Genomic DNA, 23026 nt, shown 5'->3' with positions numbered 1-23026 from the left:
GTGGCTCTAGTATACAGGTTCGGTTCAGTTCATATCAGTTGCTCAGTTGTGTCCAACTCTTTGCAACCCCATGGACTGCAGCACGCCAGGCTTCCCTGACTCCTGGAGCCTACTCAAACTCATGTCCATCACGTCGGTGATGCCATCCAACCATCTCATCCTCTGTCGTCCCCTTCTCCTCCCGCCTTCAATCTTTCCCAGCATCAGGATCTTTTCCAGTGAGTCGGTCCTTCACATCAGGTGGCCAAAGTATTGGAGTTTCAGCTTCAGCATCAGTCCTTCCAATGAATATTCAGGACTGATTTCCTTTAGGATTGACTGGTTGGATCTCCTTGCTGTCCAAGGGACTCTCAAGAGTCTTCTCCAACACCACAGTTTAAAAGCATCAATTCTTCGGCGCTCAGCATTCTTTATAGTCCAACTCTCACATCCATATGTGACTACTGGAAAAACCATAGCTTTGACTAGATGGACCTTTGTTGGTAAAGTAATGTCTCTGCTTTTTAATAAGCTGTCTAGGTTGGTTTTCTTTTCTTCTGGATTATAATCTGCCAAATCCTATTTCAAGAATGTGGGAAGTAGATAACATTCAGAAATAAGTGTTTAGAGAAGTTAATGAAGAGCTTTAGAAATTTTTCTCTGGTCTCAGTTTCCTCATCTAAAAATAAAAGAAAGGTTTATTGGAATAATTTTCTAAAGCCCTTTCTGGTTTTCAGTGAGTGTGTCTGTTTTGAAGAGATGAAACAGGCAGGTGACATGTAATACTACCAACTTTGTCCGTTCTGGGTGCTTTATGTACAGTAATTATTTTTATCCTCTTTTATTTTTTTTTATCCTCTTTTATATTACTTTTAAAATAAAGTAATTTATTTTATCCTTTATTTCATTCACTCTGTAAATTATACCCATGAGGTAGGGATATCACTATTTTCATTTTATAAACAAGTGTGAGTATCGTGGGTAAGTACGCTCAGCCACCACTGATCACTGGCTGAACTGGAATACAGAGAGACGGTCATAATAATAGTAACGGTGATTCATCGTCAGTTTTGAATGAAATGGAAAAAAGTCATTGTTTGGGGTGTTAGACTTGTTCTATTTTTTCACAGGTTACTAGAAGTAAAATAAACTTTAAAAGGAGAGTCAAATCTCAAATTTTATCTCTCAAACAGGGAAACTTCATTCTTTAGATTGTTGGGATTAGAGAGAGGAGCACTAAAAGGACATGCCACTTTTTCCTGTCAATCTGAGTTCTGAACCAGTTCTCAGAGACACAGGAGAAAGACAATATCAGGAATTCAAATGGTACTTTTTTTTTTTTTTTTACTGATGGAACTAATATTGGAGAGTGTGATGTAAATGTTTATCAACAGTGAGCTTCCTAATTGACTTCCACACAGTCATTAGGCTTGTCTGGCTGCTCACATGGTGCTAGGCCATTGAGGTTTCCGCACATGAAGGCCTGTCCTCATAGAGCCAAGAAGTTTAAGAAGACTTACTTTAAAAATTTTTTTTTAAATTGTTCTTAATTTTTTGGCCACACCACATGGCATTTGGGATCTTAGTTCCCCAACTAGGGATTGAACTTATGCCTCCTGCATTGCAAGTGTCCAGTCTTAACCACTGGACTGCCAGGGAAGACTCAAGAAGACTTCAATATGTGCCTCCGGAGAGTAGCTTGGCATCTAGGGAGAAGAAGGCGGGAGGGGCTTCTTCTCTATCAACCCCCCCACCCCAGTTTCTGTTCCCAGCCTTCAAGGATGAGCTCTGTCACCAGGGCTTCTAGGAAGGGGTGAGTGTGGGGCCAGGATCGTAAGCTGGAGGCCTGCTCTCCACCTAAAAGGAGACAAGAGCCTCACATATACCCTACTTCCCAGCTCCCCCCAGTAATAAATGCTATTCTGTTTCCCACGGCCAACAGCATTCTGGATGTAAGTTTTATTCTACTTTAGATACTTTTGTGAAAGTGAAGCTGGATTTAAAACAAAAAACCCCCTAACCCTATCGGATGCTGAGGCCAATGCTGCTGCTGTTTCCATTTTAGTAGACGTCAAAGTAAAATCTTCTGGCTTATAATATTCACTTGATGTTCTAAGAAAGTCACTCTGATTGTGCTAATAATGTCTTTCAGAAACTGAATTCAAACATATGCCTTTGGAACTTTAAAGTACCTTAGTCTTCGCATTTTCCCCCCATTTTGGTGAGGTGGAGTGTGAATAGCTGGAAAACTTCAGATAAACAAAACTACCCCTTTCCATATGGCTCTTGATGTCCCTGCTGTGCTGGAGACCGAGTTTTAAAGTTGCTCTCTCCTGTCCGGCTATTTTTTCCTAAGAGTAATGGAAGATGTTCAGACTGAAAATTATTGTGGGCAACTGGCTTGTCATTTTCTAAAGTAACATTTTTATTCAACAAGTAAAACAAATTTGCCCAACTAAATTATTCATAGGAATTACAAAACTTGTCATTTAGACTGGATGTTGGGATATTCAGGTCATTTAGAAGACTGTGGTTAAAAATAAAATGACCTAAATATATAGCTCTACTTTTTTTTTTTTTAAGGAAAGTTAAAGCTTTTAATTTTTTTTTGACATTGGTCCTGATTCTGTTTCTGTTGGGACTGTAAGCTAGCTGCTCATTCAGTGTTCTAAATAAAGACAATTCCTTCTTCTCCTCTTGTTGGTTGTTTTTCAGAGTATGTACGGCTCTGTTTTTAGTCAGGTTGTAAAGGTTCTGATGCAGGTTCTGATGCATGAGGTATATATGTGAGTGGCAGAGAAAATGGAGAAGGTGGGAAGCAAACAACTCCTCCAAGAAAAAGTGAAGAGACTTTGTTAATTGTTCTGATCACTCCTTTTGTCCTTGGAAGGAAGGAGCATTTGAAATGTGAACTTGTCCCTATCTGCTTTGGGGCAGTAACTGGAGCATAAAATGTTGAAAATCAATTATGTATTTAGGGAGGTAAACCAGGCTGACATATTGAAGGCATATTGTATTCTGTTTGGTGGCCAAAAGCAGGCCAGTTACGTCATATTCCTGCAGTAAAATTGTGTCCCAAAGGGGTGAGACCCAGAGGATGACACATCTTTATGCATCCAAACTTCACAGAACATGAGGGTATTTATGCAGTCTTTGCCATTTGTCCTGAGAAAAACAATCCTATCTTAAAAGTGACTCTGCTTTTTGGGTTGTTGGCTGGTAAGTATAGAGTTTGATTTTTTAAAAAATACATTCCTGGCCCTGATTTATAGTGGTGTGGTCAATTTGCAACGCATTGTACATTCCCCATGCCAATTAGGTGCATTAGGTGGTTAAGATCTTCGCAGGAGAGTGTGGAAAGAGTTTTAGATTTCTTCTGTAACCCACTGTGCCTTACAGTGCTGACTGCTTCACAGCCGTTTGTAGATTTACAGGATATTTGCATGGGTATTGTTTTATGTTCACCTGATAAGAAAGGTCCCCGAGGACTGAGTTGTGTTGAATCTGAGGTTGTATGGTTGGTAAACAGCTGTGTTAGTCTGTTAAGGCTGCCAGAACAAAGTCCCACAGACGAGGTGACTTAAACAACAGAGATGTATTGTCTCAGTGCTCTGGAGGCTGGAGGTCCAAGATCAAGGTGTTGGCAGGGCTGGTTCCATCTGAAACCTGAGAGGGAAGAATGTGTGTTAGACTCTCCTCCTTGGGAGTTATTAGATAACTGTCTTCACATCATCTCTCTATGCATGTCTGACTCTGTGTTTAAATTTCTCCTTTTTATAAGGACACTGGTCATATTGGATGAGGGCCCCCCCAAGGGTCTTGTTTTAACTTGATTACTTATGTATAAAGGCTGTCTCCAAATACTGTCACATTTTGAGGTCTGGGAGTTAGGTCTTCAACAAGAAGCTATTTGAGTAAGGGTGGGGAGGGGGGGTGGACAGTTCAGGTCATAACAGCAGTGAAACTGAGGTCACACTCTTTTTGTCTCCTAATTCAGCAACTTTCCCAGCCCTGTTTAATTAAGATTTGTTACTTGGTTTATATGCAGCTTGGACAGAGAAGGCCATACTTTCTACTCTCAAAAATACCAACTCCTCTGCTCAGATTCCTGCCATGCTGGCTGGTAAATTGAAGCCATTTCTTATATGGAGACAGTTTTGTTTGAGGCTGTTTTTTAGGGAGTTTTTAAAACATTTATCTTCTCCCCTTTAATCCCTGGAGTATAAAAATACTCATCATTTGATGCACACATTGGTTTTGAAGAGATATACAATGTGCACTTTGCCTGTGATTTTTTTTCCCTTTTTGTCTTTTTGGTCCTTGCAGTGGAAAATGATCATCAGCGTTTGAGGGTTTATATATAGGACACACAGCCACCCGGGTAGTTAGTCTCTTAACTCTCAAGGCAGCTTTAGAAATCAGAACCAGCAGTAGAACCAGGTAGTTCTCCCAGTCCAAGTTTAAAATGTAATATTTAAAAGATGAAATATATTCTATCACTTTGATTTTTCAGTAATATAGAGAGAGATCTTTCCTGCCAAACAACTTGGTTCCAAAAATGCATCAGTTTATTTAAGAAATTTCCGAGTGCAGTACAGTTTCTTCTTAGAGCTAGGTGCAGTTTGTTTGGCTCAGGAATGTAAATTTGTAGGGTGTGGCCCTGTATATGTTAGGGAATAGATATTTGTAGTAGTTCTGATGGCTTAGACAATAAAGAATCTGCCTGCAAGGCAGGAGACTCGAGTTTGATACCTGCGTCGGGAAGATCCCCTGGAGAAGAGAATGACTAACCACTTTAGTATTCTTGCCTGGTGAATCCCATGGACAGAGGAGCCTGGTGGGGCTACAGTCCATAGGGTCTCAAAGAGTCAGACACGACTGAGCAGCTAACACTGAGTTGGAAGACTGCAAATACATACTGGATATAGTGTGTGTGTGTTTCTCAGGCTAAATGCAGTTTTCAGGGTTTTACATTTGCTTATATTTTACATCCTTTCTTTTTTTTAAATGAAGGACAGACACAACAACATACAGAAGTTTAAAAGTCAGACCTTGGCTGAAGTGGTTTGGGACAGCGCCTTATATGTGTTGGTTCGTAGCCTGGCAGGACTCTTGTTACGTTGGATGCTGTTGTGAAACAGGATGGAGATGAAAACCTCTTGTCGATGTTGCCCGGCATCTCCCAGTTCAAAGGCAGCCAGTTACATAGTGCTTGGCAGGAAGCTGCCCATTTTGTCTTTTTGAGAGAAAAGAGAGAATGAGGTGTCTTTGTGGAGCATTTGATAATTAAGGAAGAACAGCCCAACCTCTGTAGACAGGTATTAAAAGGCAATCCCCCTGGCCTCGTAACTGTATCTGCTGAAGTCTCATCCCCACAAGCCTCCAGATGGAGAAAGCCGTGCTCACAGCTGTTAGATAGTTAACACAGTTCTTCCTAAACTGTTAGGGGAAATGCAGTAGCTGGCTTTTGAGAACATGAATGTGTACTGTGTTTGGGGTCTTAGGGATCATTAACCACTTAATTCTAGCAAACAGCAGCAGGCCAAGTTATGTCGGGCTCTAGTCATTCATTTTTTAAAAATGGTTTTAAAGTATCAGTTCAGTCTCTCAGTGGTGTTCCACCCTTTGTGACCCCATGGACTGCAGCACGCCTCCCTGTCCATCACCATCTCCCGGAGCTTGCTCAAACTCATGTTGAGTGAGTTGGTGATGCCATCCAACCATCTTATCCTCTGTCGTCCCCTTCTCTTCCTGCTCTCAATCTTTCCCAGCATCAGGGTCTTTTCCAGTGAGTCAGTTCTTCACATGAGGTGGCCAAAGAATTGGAGCTTCTTCAACGTCAGTCCTTCCTTTAAAGTATACATAAACAAAATTTACATTTTAACCATTTTTAAATGTGTAGTTCATTGGCGCTAAGTACATTCCAGTGGTTGGGCAGTCAGCATACATCCATCCCCAGTACTTTTTCATCTTGACCCCAGGAGAAACTCTATACCCATTAGATGCTAACTGTCCATTCTCCACTTCCCCCTGCCCCTCTAACCTGTATTCTACTTTCTGTCTCAGTGATTTTGCCTCTTCTAGGTACCTCATATACGTGAAATCATGTAATATTTATTTGTCCTTTGTAAGTGGCGGGTGTCATAATTCTTTACTTTTATTTTTTGGCCGCACTTTGTGGCTTGTGGGATTTTAGTTCCCCAGCCAGGGATTGAACCTGTGCCCCCTGCAGAGGAAGCATGCAGTCTTTCCTGGACTACTTGAAAAGTCCCTCATAATTCTTAAGTTGTGTCTGAGCAGCTTTCACCATATGCCGTTTTCTTTTTTATCATAATTTAGTAGGTAACTTTAGAATATTTAAGCTCTAGGACAGAAGTTTGAAACGAACATGCCCTCAGGGGCCAGAGAGGAGTAACATCTAATATTTATAGCGCAGTTGCTATGCATGAGGCGCTTTGCAGGTAACGACACATTTCCCCTCACACCAGCCCTATGAAGTAAATACTATTAATATCTGAGTTTGCAGATGGGAAGCTAAGAGATGAATTACTTGCCTAAGATAATGACATGACTGGTATGTGGCAGCGTGGAGGTGCCAGCTCGGGAGGTCTCTGCTCCAGAGCTTGAGCTCTGGCGAAGCTCCTTGCTTATGCACAGGTGGAGGGGGCAAAGGCAGATGGGATCAGGAGCCAGCGAGGGAGTGAGCCGATGGCGAAGGCTGAGCCCCACTGCTGGGGTTAATGATGGGGACGAGTGGAGGTGGGGGGCCACACCGCTGTGGGGTGGGGGTGTCACAGAGTGGGAACTCGGGCTCAGTGCTGCTGGCACTTGCGAACTTCCGAGAGGCTGGACCATTATATAGGGATGACCTTTTGATTTCTGAGAGTCGGCAACCTAACTCAATTAGAAACTACAACAAAGCATGTGGGCCAGACAGAATATCTATGCCACACTACTTTTAAGACATTTTTTTCTGGAGGTTTCAGGATAGCCTTATTCTGATATATCCAAGACCCTTCACCACTTTGTACCCCTGGGACTCCTGTCACTTGCCGATTTTTGGACCCGGAGGCAGGGTCTCGCTGATCTTCGCTTCCCCAGCTGCAACTTTGATACAGCAATTTTCAGTAAATGTCTGCTGAGCCAGTGATCTTGACAGCACTCATGATTTCCTCCCTCTCGCTGCCAAGAGTTCACTGAAAGTCTAATTCAAAACAAAACAAAGCCAGTCGATTTTGAGAGGCTCATATCCTTTCATGTAGAGCTTCATAATTTATTGTTTAATTTGGGGCTCCTTTGATTTAACAATGCTGATTAAAATAGGACTTTAAAGTGTGTGTGTGTGTGTTTTCATTTAGAAAATCCCACCAAAGAAATTCAAATATATGCTGTGTTCAACACATACAGACCGGAGCTGCCTTATTTTTAATAACAGCCAACAGAAGTGCATGGGCATTCTAGCCACTGTGTTAAGGATTTTACATGCCTTATTTCTTTTAATTTGGAGTTACTTAATCAAGTGTTTGTGGATTTAAACTGAATTGTAGTATGGGAAGGGTTTCCCTGATGTCTCAAGTGGTGATGAATCTGCTGGCAATGTAGGAAACCCAGGTTTGATCCCTGGGTCGGGAAGATCCCCTGGAGAAGGAAATTGCTACCCACTTCAGTATTCTTGCCTGGAGAATGGGCTGCAGTCCATGGGGTCACAAAGAGTCAGACACAACTGAGCAACTAACACTTTGACTAGTATCAGAAAGGCTTGAACACAACTAATTCAGCTTGCTGACTTTGCATATGAAGCTATTCAGGGCCAGCAAATTTGAGAGACTGGTCCAGTGTCATACATCTGTTGTATGGTATGGCCAGAACCCTTTGGACAAACACATCTGTTGAGTGCTATAGATATAACCTTCTCCGATATGTAACTGTTGTGTGGTGTAGCCAACACAGCTCCCCCGCCCTGCCTGCCCCCGCATCCTTTCCAGTAGTCCTTTTCTAGACACCACAGTGCTTCTATTTTATCTTTTTACCAACTGTGGGAACACACTGGGCTTATAAGGTTAAAGTGTAATAATTTGTTACCACTCCTATAGACAGCTTCTGAGCTATGGATCATTACCAGGGTATTTGAAATTGTTTGCTACTACAGGTGCGGTTTTCGAGCATCTATTGTGCCTTTGTTGAACCAGCTGTAGTCTGGAGTTACAGGAAGCTAAGAGACTCAAGTCCTTACTTCATTAGCCCAGGACTCCAAACTAAAAGATCTGATCATCTTACAGATAAATACTGTAAATGAGAATGTAAGGTTAATGGTTTACTTAAAACAGGTGATTTACCTATGAATGACATAGTAATCACTGTATTTCTCTAATATTTGATCCTTTGCCTACATTTTGGTAGATGCCAGTGGTTTTCAAATCCAGTTTAAGACAGAGGGCAGGGTTGGGGCCCTTTCTCATTCAACTGAAACTAATCAAGGCTTTTTTTTTTTTTGGTTATTTTCCCATTGACAGAAGTAATCTATGCTTTGGTAGAGATTTCTTTAAAAGTACTGAAAAGTAATTTTACCATTCAGAAATTTACTACAGACATTTAAAATAGTAAGTTTTATTTAAATTGAACTGACTATAACTGAAATTAAAACTGAAGGAATGGCTGGAATTAAGATTTTTCCCCCAAAAAAGTTAATGTCTCCCCACACACACCTGAAGAAGATTGCTCTAAATTTCAGAAAAGATCCGAAAAATACTGACAAGCTAGCACAAGAATCCAGATTACTTTCAGATTTCCTATCTTTTCTACTTTACCATTTTGTCCACACACTGGAGAAGGATGAACAATATAGAATGGCATATAATTAAGGGTTAGAGTGTGAGATGTAGGCTCATACTGTAAGTTTAAGGGCTGAAGAGATGATTTGGAAACTCCCATTTAAACAATTAAAAACTAAAGACAGCTGAGGACTTCCCTGGTAGTCCAGTGGTAAAGAATTTGCCTGCCAATGCAGGGGACATGGGTTCAATCCCTGGTCTGGGAAGATTCTGGACAACTAACGGAGGACAGCTAAGCCTGTGCACCACAACTGCTGAGCCCAGAATGCCATAGAACCTCTGCTCTGCAAGAGAAGTCACGGCAATGAGAAGTCTGTAAACTGCAACTAGAGAATAGCCCCTGCTCACCACAACTAGAGAAAGCCCACACACAGCAGTGACGGCCCAGTGCAGCCAAACATTAAGACATTATAATAAATAAAAAAATAAAGACAGCTGAAAGTATTTCCTAAAGTACTAGAGAGTTCTGCATTTTTTTCATCAGTTTGAAATTGTACAAGAAAAAAGTTTTGCTATTTAAACATAGGTTTTAGAGCCCTGGATAAACATTTATTTTGCTTCCTCACATCAGCCTATGGTGGGGTGGTGTTCCTATTTTGATCATCAAAGTCTTGAAGGCTGATGGAGGAGAAGTGACTTGATTCCCATGAGGTGATGCTGCTAGTCAGCGGAGTGGCCAGGACGCCAGTCTTTCTCAGCTGGTGCTCCTTCCAGTCTGTTAGTTAGGCAGGAGATGTAGGTATTGCAGTGGGACAGTTATGTATCACCAGACAGTCTTATCTCGAACAACTTTGGGATCAAGCAGGCAAGCCCGCTGAGCAGTCCAGAATAAATGGCACATGTGTGCTCTGTGTACGTTTCTTCAGACCGTGTGCCTGGGGAGGGGGTCTCTGTTTTCTTTTACCTGGAGGCCATTTGACCTGTGCACATTGGTGTGTGTTCAGGGGTTCTGTCCATGAGAAATGACAATCTGGAAGTTAGAAGTGGAGGCAGGCTGTAGAAGTCAGCTTGCTTGACTGCGCAAGGACGTCATCGGGGGAAGAACACAGGCTGTGCAGCCTGATAGACCTTTCTGAGATTCTTTGTTGCAGGACAGCAACTGGGTTTTTGTGATGACTCCAGGTTAGGTCTTGTTAAATTCCTCCATATTTATCAGTCCTTACTGCTCCCAGACCCTGGGCATATGATGATAAACAAACTTAGGTTCTTTTCCTAATGTCTAGGGGGGCTGATGGTTGCATATGCAAATACATGACAGTATAAGGGGCACACCGCAGAGATGAATGGGATGTCGTGGGAGCATGGGGGAATTTAAGACTGTAAGTGTACTGTACTCTGTACTGAGTGAAAGGAAGAGGGTGGGGTCTTGGGAAGTGAATCGGAGGTGTCTACGTGAAATAAAAGGACATTCTGGATAGAGAACCCGTGTATGACAATGAGGTAGCTGGACTCTCGTAAATAAATATTAGAATGTTAGCCAAATGGGTAATGTAGGGCTTTAAAAAGTCACCGTAGAAATTGTCAAAGACATGCAAGTAGTGAGGTAATATGTGCCACGGTATACCCATCAATAGTCTGCACAAATATCAACATTTACCAGTCTTGTTTGATTAATCACGATTGTTTTTTAATGTGGTTAGAATATTTTGAAGCAATTTCCAGGCTTTATGTGTTGCTGGTAAAGACTTCAGTGTGCATCTTCAATTGATTAAGATCCACCCCTCCCAGGCCATTTCACACAATAAAATAAAGATAATTCCCTAATACTCATTTAGTACAAAGTCCACAGGCAGGTTTTCTCTGTTAACCCAGGTTTGATACTTAAAGGGAGCTATTTCATTGTCTAAAAGATTTATTGATATTTGCTCAGCACACTTTTTTAGGAATGTTGTATAATTGGGGCATTACTCTAAAACCACATTTTTATTCTTTTTGTTTAGTAGTGTTGTATACCTTGTCTTATTTCTGATTGTTTTAACTCATACTGAACCTAGTGGAGGGCCATGCCCTATAACTATTTATAATACTTGTCAGTGTTGTTCAATCACTAAGTCGTATCCGACTCTGTGACCCCATGAACTGCAACACACCAGGCTTCCCTGTTCACTGTCTCCCTGAGTTTGCTCAGACTCACGTTCATTGAGTCAGTGATGCCATCCAACCATCTCATCCTCTATTGCTCGCTTCTCCTATAGCAAGGCCTTTTCCAGGATTTGGCAAACACTCAAAACTGGGAGGGCTAGATTATAAATGGCACAAGGTATTCTGACCAGTTCCTTTGGTTTTGCTTCAGTTTTTAGCTCTCTGTGTTTAGTTCATGAGTTGGAAGTGTGAAGTTTGTTCTGTATATTGCTACCCTTGTAGCCGTTGAAAGCAGTTTGCTCACATGCCTTCTTGGCTTGGACCAGCCCAATGTCTGTACTCAAATGTCAGGCTTATTGCAGTCCCCATGGGCTCAGCTTCACTTTCAGGGCTTGGCCTAGGTTGCCCTTTACTTTGAGGCTTTCCTCAATGACTTCAGCCTTCTTTGCTTCCCTATCCCCTCTCCTTTCCTCCTACCCTGCACTGTAGCCCATAATTATATGCTTATCTACATTGTTTATACTTTGCCTGCAAGTAGGCTGTATGAAGCAGTAGAAGGGATGGGAACTTTGAAGCCAGCATAATCTGAATTCCTGAGTCAGTTTCCTCACTGTTAAAAAAACTGTGGTTTTAAAAAAAACACTTAAATTTTAAGTGCACAGTACACTACCGTTAGCTCTAAGCATGTTATATAGCAGATCCGTATAACTTTTTCATCTTAAATCACTGAGACTTGAACCGCAACACTCCATTTCCCATCCCCTCTCCCTGTCCCCACACAATCCGTGCCCCAGCCGCTGGCAACCACCATATTCTGCTTTCTACTTCTAGGACCCTGACTGCTTTAGACGCCTCATATGAATTAGAATCATGCAGTATTTGTTCTCCTGAGATTGGCTTATTTCATCAAGCAAGCCTAATGGCCTCAAATTTCATCCATGTGGTAGCATATGACAGGATTTTCTTTTTTAAGGCTGAATAATACTCTGTTGTATGGATATGTCACATTTCCTTTGTCTATTCATCTGCTGATGGACATTTAGGGTGCTTCCAGTCTTAGTTATTGTGAATACCGCTGTAGTGGACGTGGGAGTACAGATAGCTCTTTGAGATCCTGATTTCAGTTCTTTTGGATAAAAACTCAGAAGTGGGCTTGCTGGATCACACGTCTCATTTATTTTTTTTTAAAGGTTTGTAATACCTTAAAGAACTTGTGTGGCAGGTAATGCCTGGCACACAGAGTGGGTTCTCTCCCGTCTGGAGTCCTTGAGAAACCTTTTTTTTGTTCATGTATATTTTCTGTGCTTTATTACAGAACTGTATCATAGTACTTTTAGCTTTACACTAATGCTATACTGTTTCTGACCATGTGCTTAATAACTCTGAGGATTATTTTGAGAGAGGTCATTACCCCACCCCACCCCACCTCCCCAATAAAAGCAAACCAAGAAACCCAACAACAAAAAAACTCAGACTTTTATTCACTGGTCACTCACAGCAGCTATGTCATTGAGGAAATGTTGACACTGCTTTTGGTTTTTAAATGACTGTGTGTTTTTCCTTCCCAGGACTGAAAAAATTGCAAGGTTGGAATTTTCAGGATTGTTAACAAGATCAAAAAGCAAAGATACAAAGCCAAGAGGGAAAAGTCTTTCTACAAAATAGTGGTAGAAAGCAGAAAATGGTAGAATTCTGTAGAAAATGATAGGTGTTGCAAAAATAAGCTTTGACCAGAAAATGAAGGTTGCTGTTTTTCAAGTTATTTTGAAGTGAAAGACACTTTAGCCAGCCAGTTTTTAATGTCTGATTTTTTTTAAGGCTGTGGATAAAAATGTACTTATAAACTTAGCTTTGGTAAAGAGATATTAGAAGATGATTTGATTTCTAACAGAATAATTATCTGGTTATTCTCAGATTTTATATTCAGTAGCTGGCTTTCTCTGTGGCTCAGCTAGTAAAGAACCTGCCCGTCAATGCAGGAGACACAAGAGACCGGGGTTTGATCCCTGGTTCAGAAAAGATCCCCTTGAGAGGGAAATGGCAATCCCCTCCAGTATTCTTGCCTGGAAAATTCCATGGACAGAGCAGCCATTGGTGGGCTGCAATCCGTGGGGTTGCAAAGAGCTGGACACGCTTGCACATTCAGTAGCCATGGGTGTTGGCTTTGAAGTGGTTTATAAGAAGTCCTCTGAATTCAGCACCCACAGTGTGGGGGTGTTGAATGCTCAAGGAAGAGATATATCCCACATTTTCTCTTGCTTTGTTGATGTTTTTGTTGCTGAGGTTTTCATTTCGAATGTGTTAAGATTCAGATAGGTTAAGTAGCTGCAGCCCAGTGGGTTCAGGTTAGACCTCCAGTACCCTGGAAGATGATCAAGTACCACGCAGCATCTCAGTGCCCAGGGACCTACAGATTATCCAGCGAGGGTCTCAGGCTGTTACCAGAACTGAACAAGAGGGTGACCCAGACCTGTGGAATGCAGGAGAGAGAAGTCCAGTTGTTGGGCACAGCAAGGTCAGGGTTAGTGAAGCAGCAAGAACAACTTGGCTCAAGCTGTTTGAATCTCTGTTCTAGAAATTCCTGCAGGATGGAGCCAGGGAGGGGAGGGTGGGGGCATGGGTCAAGAGGCTTCAGCTGCGGGGAAGGAAGGATGGGCTGTGGAAGCTGGAAGCACAGGCCTGGCCTGGAAGGCTTGCACAACTCAGACGTGATGAGATAAGGTTTCGGTACCCGGTGACTCATGGTAGTCTGCTTGTAAATGGACAGGTCTTGGAGTGTAAGTGGCATATTAAACAATGAACTTGAAACAATACAGAGTTACTTTTGTGAATCTGGAAAAAGAGTTTCTAACTCAGTTTACAGAAAAAAAAAAATCCTTGAGCCAAGTGTAAATGATAACCTTATGATTATAGAACTACCAGTTAGATTCATTACTCTTTACTAAAGCAAATTGTTACTTGAATGCTGCTACTTATCAAGATATGAATATGAAATTATCCAACAATTAGTTCTGAATAGATGTAGCATTGAAGCCACTGGAGGTTAGCTTTCCTTTAGGTCAAGGATAAACTCACCCTAACCTTTGCAGATTCAGATGGGCACATGCAATTTGGTCCAGAATTTATGCCTGGGCTCTAAATGGCAACCCACTCCAGTATTCTTGCCTGAAGAATCCCATCGACAGAGGGATTACACAGACAGCTGGCTACAGTCCATAGGGCTGCACAAAGTTGGACACAACTGAAGTGACTTAGCACTCTGTCTCATATAGACTAGATTGGAAGATAAATTGAGGCTTGTCTCACTGATCACAGGATCCTAAGGTAAACCTGTGTTTTAAAAAATGCTATCAGAAAGCATGAAAATCAATACCTTTAAAGACTATCGAAATCTTTAGGCTACTTTAAAACACTTTCATTTAAATACCTCCTTCCTTAAGATCAGCTGGCTGCAGGGCTTCTGGATAGGGTTAGTAGATATCAGCTGTGAGATGCAGAGATGAGGGGGCATGGTGTTCATACAAAGGTGCAACCCCTCTGCTCAAGGAAGTTTATGATCCTGTGAGCAGCTTTACTCACAAATAGCATAAGAAAAGATAGATGCAAAGTGATGAGCATGTGGCAGGTGTGGGCCTAGCCAGAAGAAAGGTTCCCATCAGAACGGCAACGCTGAGGGTTGTGTGCTTGCCTTTGAAAGTCTGTCTGGGTGGTCACTGGTTTGGGATAAACATCGGGACATTGCATTGCAGTAGGACACAGTGCCTATTGCTGTTTCTGAGAACACTTGGTTCTTGGCCCCTGAGGTCACTCACTATGGGCATCTTCCCTCCTGAATGTAGTGACTGGAGACACCATCCTCCCAGAAGGAAATAATCTTTACTTAGTGCCTGGGGTGATCTCTCAGAGTCTCTACTGGTGCGGTATTCAAATGCTTTGTTTAGGTGTTCTTGGACTCTTTGGGGGAACTGAAAGCCTATTTAAACTATAACTGCCTGTAATCATTTCTGAGGACTGTTCGTTGTGCCTTGATCTAGCAGTCACCCTCCACTTTCTTAATTTATGGTGACCGGGGAAAACAAATATTTCCCTCCTGTTAGTATTTTATATAAAAAAGGAGTAAACCTAGCTCTCAGGGAGAGCCTGGGAAAAGAGGTGTTGCATAAAAATGAGGAGAAATTGGGAAGTTCTCTTCTGAATTGTACATGAATTTAGTTAGTGATTTTGGCAGCTTCAAAGACTAAATAGATCTTCTTGGTTTCTAGCTGTTGGCCGGAGAAGGTTGCTGGCTTATTTTTTTCACCCCTCCTCACTCTTTCCCCAGTAGCATGTTAATTTTTCTCCCACCCTTGCCTGAAACAATTCATTTTGGAAAGGAGAGATCAACAAGTTTTCTCAGGGAGAACAGAAGAAGGTGAATGGAGGAAAACCTGGGGCTGAAGCAGGAGCTTGGTCTGTTAGTCAGCCACTGCTCTGGAAGCCCAAGATATACTGTGCCCTATGGAAGTCTCAGAGGGATGTTGTGGGCCCTGCCTTCAAGAAGCTTGAGGTTTAGTTGAGAGAGGAGGAGACCTAACAGATCGGAACTCCACAGTTGAAAGTGCTAGAGAAGTTTTGCATCTGATGTGAGTTCAGAGAAGCGTGACAAGAGTCAGGAGCTTTGAGCCAGCAGTGCTGGGGTCCAAGAGGTATTTGAATGAAAGGCCATGTAGTGTATTTTGAGGAGACCAGATACCTTGAGAGACCAAGAAGGAGGGTGAATTAATGAAAGCCCAGGTAGGAAGTGGCAGAGGTTATGGAGGGATTTAGCAGCACATCTGATAAATCCATTTCCAAGGAGGAGTTGGCGAGAATTTATGATGGGTTCACAGGCTGTTGTGTCTGTATGGTTGATTAAAATACAGACTTGTGAGCTGTATTCCAGGTATTTTGATTGCTTTTTTATACTGTCTGGGGTGTCCAGAAATGACCCAGGTGTATTTGGTACAGATGGCCTCCACCATAATTTACTTTGGGCATCACTGGTAAAGGATGGATAAAGTAAAACTGATTAATTCCTCCATGAGAGACTGAAACTGGGAAGGAGGTACCCAGCTGAACAGCCTGCTTTTTGTCCCTGTGTTACAGGACAGGTAGAAAGCAGATAGCCCTGTGAACTAAGGAACATGGAAGTGAGGATAGAATTAGCTCTCAGCTGGAGACAGTGTTCTCGCAGTCCTCACCCTTTCTAGGTACCCAGCTTCTCTCTCTTATCCACACGCTGTCACATCTGAGAACATCATGATGGTAATTGAAATCAGGTTTGGAGTCAGCTCTCATATAAGCCTAGGAAAGCTTTGTTCTTTGGGCATTGTAACTCCAGACAGTTAGCCTGTAATGAGGGTGTGCTTTGTCAGATTTAGTGAGCAAGAAAATATGGGTTATCAGTTTAAAAAACCTGTTAGTACTATTACTAGAAGAACCAAGAGAAATCACAGGGATAAATATAGTTCTTCACATCTGAAAACCATTGTTATAATAATCACTTCTCTCATAGCAAACACTTGACACCAGGATGTTCTTTACAGATGAGCTTTGAATTGTTCTTTTTTATCAACACCATGACGAGGGCCATCCAGGGCTAAGTTAGGGAATGACCTGGTCTTTCCCCACCCCTGACCTTTCTTACCGGAGTGTACACCCCCAGGCCCCACCTTGCATCCACCCTAGTGATCAGCCCCTGCAGTGTTCTTCACTCCCGCTTCCTTCGGCTCTCCACCTGTCAATTTGTGTTTCTCCTCCCACTCCCTTTAATTTGGGTGTAAATATTTGCTGCTCCCCAACCACCGAGACAGAAAAAAAAAACACCCTAAGGATGGGTTAGTGCAGAGGTTCCAAGTCCTGGCTCTGCATTAGAATCAGCTGGTCCGCTTTAAAAAGTAACCACAAAAAAAAAAAGTAACCACATTTGGGTCCCTAGAGGTTCTGTTCTAAACCTTTTGGGCATCAGAATTTTTAAAGCTCCTCAGGAGATTCTGATGGGTGGTGAAGGATCTAAATCGCGTCAGTGGACAGTTTAACGGAACTAGTAGTAAACCTGTGTTAAGGAAAATGGAAACTGCAAGATTTGAAATGGAAGCAAGTCATTTTATATAATGCCTGTTGCAGCTCAGGTCCCAGATGCATGCTGAGTCCCCAGAGTTTTCCTCCTTCGTATTTTCTTGCCTTTGTTTAAGCCTGCTTTCTATTAAGCACCAGCATTCAAAATGAAGCAAAACAAACACAAGAGCTTTCTTTCACTGGCTTCAGGATTTCTGTGATGGTGTTTTCCGTTGTGTTGTGTGAGCTCTCAGGAACAGTGGGGTGTGACCTGGTGAAGGCTGTGGCCTTCATCTTGCTGGTCACCCTCTCTGGGCCTCACACTCTGAGGAGCAGTGTTCAGTGCAGCGGGACCCAGTGTCACTGGAGGACTTGGATTGTTACACGGGATCGCTGGCCACACACTTTGGATGGCGAACATTCCCTCATCTTTGTTTTGTGGTCTGAGGATGCCTGGTGCTAGGTTTTGGGAAGGATGCTTAAGAGAAAAAAAAGCTTATTTCTGTTGGATAAACAACTTTAAAGTCTCTCCGTTCATCTTTGAAACAGAATGAGGGCCAGGAGGTAAACCCTAATAATTCTCTTCAAAAGGCTTTTTTAGGTTTTATTTTTAGGAGCCAGTTGGAAATTAGATTCATGAAAATAAAAAGCTAGTGATTTGGCAGTTGAATGTCATCACCCACCTGGTCTCTAAACTTCCTGTATTTTAGGTTCCATAAAAATTCCTTCAATAAGTGTACTTTGTCTTCTTTTGCAGTTTACATGAGAATATTATATAGCAAAACGCTTGTTTTTCAAAACTTGCTTGGGCCCAAATTTTGGACTGTGGGTTGAAAATGAATGGAGCCCTTGTAGTGGTCGTGCTGAGTTGCTTCAGTTGTGTCCGACTCTTTGTGACCCCACGGACTGTAGCCTGCCAGGCTCCTCTGACCATAGGATTTTCCAGGCAAGAATACTGGAGTGGGTTGCCATTTCCTTCTCCAGGGGATCTTCCTGACCCAGGGATTGAACCCACATCTCTTATGTCTCCTGCATTGGCAGGCGCTTTCTTTACTGCTAGTGCCACCTGGGAAGTTTTAGTGGAGGAATGATAAAACAAGAAAATATAAAAAAGTAAAAAGTTCCACTTTCTCCTCGTCTAACATAGATTTTAGAGGACAATTGAAAACGCGAGGTGTAGTTTCTCTTCTGAGTCCGGTGGATGCATGATCTAACTGTAGTTATAAGTAACTCCTCAAACACCACTCAGAGTTCCTCTGGTCTCCACCTCCCTTTTTCCTTTCTATAATTGCTGAATGTGGCCCTGAAAACCCTTGTAGGACCAAATGCAGAATCTAGACTCTGTGATCGCATCACCACAAATCAGGCTGTAAGGGACAGTCCTTCTTGCAGAAGGTTGCCTCCCCTTTGGGACCTCTGTAATTTACAGAGCTCTCTTTGTCATCTTAAACGCAGAAAGGACAGCCCGCCCCGCACCATCACAGAAGTAGTAAATGGGTTGCTGTGGGTGGAGAAGAGGCCGGAGAGAGAGCAAGAGGGGCATCATCACCTGGTAGTGGTGAGTGCATACATGTCCGTGGTTGCTCTGGGCCGAGGGTCTGTGCGACTGGGCAGCTTGTGGGCTGTGGTGGAAATTCTTTTATACTTGTCTGGCAGTTGTGGTTGGGACCGTTGAGACGCCTGCCTCTGCTGCTGGGGCGTTTTGTGCGAGGAGGTTGGCTGAAGTCCTCGCAGCAGGTGTGAGATGGACTCCTTCCCTGGCTGCCAGACTCTCGGCAGAGAGGCAGGTGATTCCCTTACGAGTGAACCAGAGGAGGAGGCCTCGGATATTTGAGCTGTGGTTCACCAGCTGGTGCTCTGCTGCCGTGAATGCGTCAGTACTCACAGCGAGGTCAGCAGCCTAAGGAAGCAGAAACCGGGGGGCGCTCAGAAGCCTAGGCAGCTCTGGGGGCTGCTGCCCCTCACGTGAGGTGAGATTTGATGTCAGGGGACCGCCTGGACCGTGTAGGTTTCTCCTCCATGTTCTGCGTGAATGAGATCTCAGCTCTCTGAGGTGGAGGTGGGGAGCACCGGGCCTGTGCCCTGCCTCCGCCCCTGGTTTCCTCCCAAAGAAGAGCTCCCGGGCTCCATTTTCATCTCGGAAGTTCGGGTGGGTTGTGACTGGTGGGGAGGTGGTGGAGGCGTGGCATGTCATAGAGCTCCTCATCAAACAGACTGAACGGGGAAAAGAGGCCTCCGCCCCGCCTTTGCATGCACAAACCTATTACACTCCGGGGCCCTGCCAAGGTGGTTTTGTCGGCCCCAGCGTGACTACACACGAGCCATCCTCTTTGGCAGGGAAGCCCGGCAGCCTTGTTACGCGGGGAATGACTTGGGCGAGAGCCGGGTTGTCGGTGTGTTGGAGCTTGGATAGCACTCTTGAAAAAGAACATCTCCCAGGACCAGAGTAGCAGTAAGAAGAATATTTCCCAGGGAAATGGACCCTGAGTCAGTCACGGAGAACCTCTTGTTGGAAATCCTTCAAGGAACAAACATGCCTTGGCATGTGCCTCTCCTTGTGAGAACAGGGGTTTGGTGGAGGGGCCAGCTGGGGAGGAGGGGCGACGATCAAGGCAGAGGGAAGCAAGCGCTAGGACGCAGGTACCCGCAAGGGGCCTTGTGTGCAGGGGCGAGGTGCTGTGGGGGTAGGGCGGGCGTGCAGGGGGTACTTGAGCTGTGTTTGGAGGATGACTAATCTCCGGAGTGGGGGCGTTGTCTCCGGATGAGGGAACGGGGAGAGCAAAGGTGTGAGATTGGGCAGTGTGTTCGGAAACCGTGAGTCCTGTCGAGAGCCGGGACCTGTGAGGAGTGAGGCAGGAAATATGGGGAGAAAATATTCTGGAGAGCTTCAGCACCCTGAGTGCCTTAGCAAGGTTCTGGGCTCATGGTCTGAAACCTTTGACACGCTTGTGTTGGGCTGCAAACTCATTAGTATCAGCTGAAGAGAAAATCCAAGCTAGAGAAGGTAGTTTGGATGCTACAGTTCTTTGCTCAAGACAGGGCTTTCAGTGACAGCTCCTGGTCAGCCTGGGCAGAGGTTGTCAGGAGGAGGAGTGAGTTTTCTTGGTTTGCCAGCCCATCACCCTTGTTCCCCTGTTTAAAGGACTTATATGCTGATGACCTTTCCTGTCCATCATGGCTTTTTCCGAAGTCCTGGTTGTAGCTGGTTTTATAAACTCTGTGCTTCTGGTGTCATAGGATGAGTGTACTGACTGGATTTTCTTTTTTCAGTTCTCTTCCCATCTTGCTGTAGTCGCCTGATCCAGAGGAACTTTCGTGGTGCCCCCCAAGGGAGACAGTTGCTCTCTGTTGCCAGCAAGTGGAGCCTGGGGTGAGGCCAGGTGAGTGAGACCCAGGAAAAAATTTGTACTTCAACAGGCCAAGTTTTCCACAATATGTTATTTTCTGAAAAATTCTGTGGCTTTTGAAGGTAAATTGGTTTTTTATTCAAAGAAATTTAAATTTTTGATATATTTTTTAAGATTGAGATGTAGCTGACATGTAGCATTAGTTTCAGGTGTACAACAGAGCGATTTAATAGATGAATATATTGTGATGTTTGTTCTTTATCATTTTTCTCTTCCCCAATTCTTGTGAAAAACTTCTGAAGTTTAATCATTAATATAAACTTCCCCATAGTTACGAGGAGACAAATAAAGGGACGTTTACACCTGCCTCACCCAGATGTCTTCCCAGGCTGCCTTTTTAGGGCCATGCCAGTTAGAATAGCTTGGGTTCCCTCTCTCATCTGCTCTACATGCTGCCTTGTTAACCTGTTTGGAGTTATTCCCCTCCTAGGTTTCAGGGAGGTTTCTTGTGGCCTTAGGAACTTTAAGCACTTTGCTAAACATCTCCTGTACTGTGGTTTTCCTGTCCTGCCATCTTACATGTAAATCGTGAAACAAAAGTACCTAATGCAAGGTGTTTGGTGAGACTGGAGGTTCATGATGGGTAAGATTTTTGTTCTGCTCATCTTTTCATTTGTATTTGCTGTCTCCAGTGTGTAGCATTTAGTAGGACTCAAATATTCCCTCTTTCCTTTAAGGAGAGAGAATTGACTGAGAACGGTGTCTCCAGTCCCATCCCGAGTGGGCACAGCTTGGAGGACTGTTATTCATGCTCAGATGCTCTCAGTTGAGGCTGTGGAGCAGAAGTCCCTAGGAGGCCCAGGACAGAACTGTTGACTTGGGGAATGAAGGCTCTGGCCTGGATCTCTTCTCTGTGGGTGTTGGAAACACTCTTCCCTGGGAGGCGGGGTCAGGGTTAAAGCTGCTTCCAGCCTCTGAGTGTTCTTGAAACGTCCATGTGATGTGCAGGTGTGCTGTGCCATCTGTCCACCGTGGCTTGCTCGCAGGATTTCATCTTCTGCAGTCACCTTTCCTGCCATGTCTTGCTCGTCCATGAAGAGCACAGTGGCCAGTTGCCAACCTCCCACCCGCCTCCCCCCCGCCCCGCCCTAGCTTTGGTGGATTCTGCCAAAACATAAAAGCTTCTCAACAGGAGCATGTCAGGGGAGGACACATTATAATCTCCCATGAGGTTTTAAAACTTAAGATACTAGGACTCTCCCTAGGCCTACTGAACTGGAATTTGGGAATGGAGAGAGTGTCCCTGCTGTGTATAGATCTACCTACTTATCTAGACTTCCCTGGTGGCTCAGTGATAAAGAATCCACCTGTCAATGCGGGAGATGTGGGTTTGACTCCTGGGTTGGGAAGATCCTCTGGAAGAGGAAATGGCAACCCCCTCTAGTATTCTTGCCTGGAAAATCCCATGGACAGAGGAGCCTGGTGGGCTCCCATGGGGTCGCAAGAGTTGGACACAACTTAGATTTGTTGTTGTTCAATTGCTGTCTCTGTGTGTGTGTGTGTGTGTGTGTGTGTGTGTACGCGCGCATGTGTGCGTTTTAAGCTTCTCAAGAGGTGATGGTGTATAACTTCTTGAAAAGTATTTGTATGTGGAGTAGACTTAAAAAAAACAAAAACCTCTTTCTTAGCCTGAGCAGATGTTTGGGGGAATAATTTTTGAAGTCTGCTAACTAGTTTTACCAGTTTATACTGCCAAGCCAAACAGTCCCTTGTAGTGCTATAATTTGCATCATAGAACCATTTTATAACTTTGATTTAAAATTGCCTAGGACAGTGCTTTCTACAGTTGTAAGTATACAAAGAATGAGGAAAATGATGTTGAGGAACAATCTACTAAATTTAACAAGAGCTCAGGCTTATTTAGAAATCCAGGTGGGACTCTGCTTAAATGGAATTTTACCAAAGTATGCAGGGATTTGCATATTGAAACCAAAGTCTCTCCTGACTTGTGGCAACACATTTCTCAAGGTAATGTTGAAATAGCAGTTTATATGCATTGCCCTTAGAGAGTTATTGGACAGGAAATTTATCTAGTAAGTTAGACCCTTTTTTCCCTCCTCCAGTTTTTGGGTGGTAGAGAATTAAGCTAATTTTTCTTTTCTCTCTCCCTGAGGACCAACTTCAAGGAAATAGATAGGCGCTTAATAGCAAAGATCATGTTAAATGGCTTTTGTGGTTTTTAACTGGGTCTCTTTTGCAAATTTCCCTTTCTCTGGGGGAAAAAAAACACCTTGTAATCCTATTGTTTGAGGTTTTAATATTTTGGTGGGTTTGGAGAACAGTGAGTTTCTATTTTGAAATCAAAGAATTTCACCATTTAGGCAGAGATCTTACAGATGACCTATCATCTGGTTTCCATCACCTCAACGTCACAGAAACTGCTCCTAAGGTTACAAATGGCCTCTAATAGGACTTGTGACATGACTTCTCTGTAGCTCTTGACCTACTGATCACTCCCATTCCTCGTTTGAAACTTTCTCCTTTGGGTTCCTTTGCATTTTTCCTACTTTTCTCCTTTATTTCTTCCTAGGTCCTACTGTGCCTGCCAATAAGTGTGTACATTCCCTGGGCTTGCGTCCTTGGTGGTTTGCATTCAGTCTGCTAAGCCTCTTTGGGTGGCTTCTATATTTCCATGACTTTAGCCACCACCCA

General features: G+C 43.4%; 1 protein-coding gene across 10 annotated transcripts in view; it reads left to right on the top strand.

Moving 5' to 3' along the window:
• TANC1 (tetratricopeptide repeat, ankyrin repeat and coiled-coil containing 1) overlaps nt 1-23026 on the top strand; it is a 241903-nt gene that overhangs the window by 37221 nt on the left and 181656 nt on the right. For 9 of the 10 annotated variants that reach the window (XM_043894132.1, XM_043894129.1, XM_043894127.1 and 6 more), the window contains one exon: nt 20238-20347. The gene's annotated coding sequence lies outside the window, so the exon portion shown is untranslated. Of the gene's footprint in view, nt 1-18090; nt 18526-20237; nt 20348-23026 lie in introns of those variants that run through there. The other variant, XM_043894124.1, reaches the window with a different exon arrangement.

Source organism: Cervus elaphus, chromosome 33 (genome assembly GCF_910594005.1).
Source record: "Cervus elaphus chromosome 33, mCerEla1.1, whole genome shotgun sequence".
Taxonomy (NCBI): domain Eukaryota; kingdom Metazoa; phylum Chordata; class Mammalia; order Artiodactyla; family Cervidae; genus Cervus; species Cervus elaphus.
Note: the sequence above shows the minus strand (reverse complement) of the source record. Positions and strands in the feature narration are given on the sequence as shown.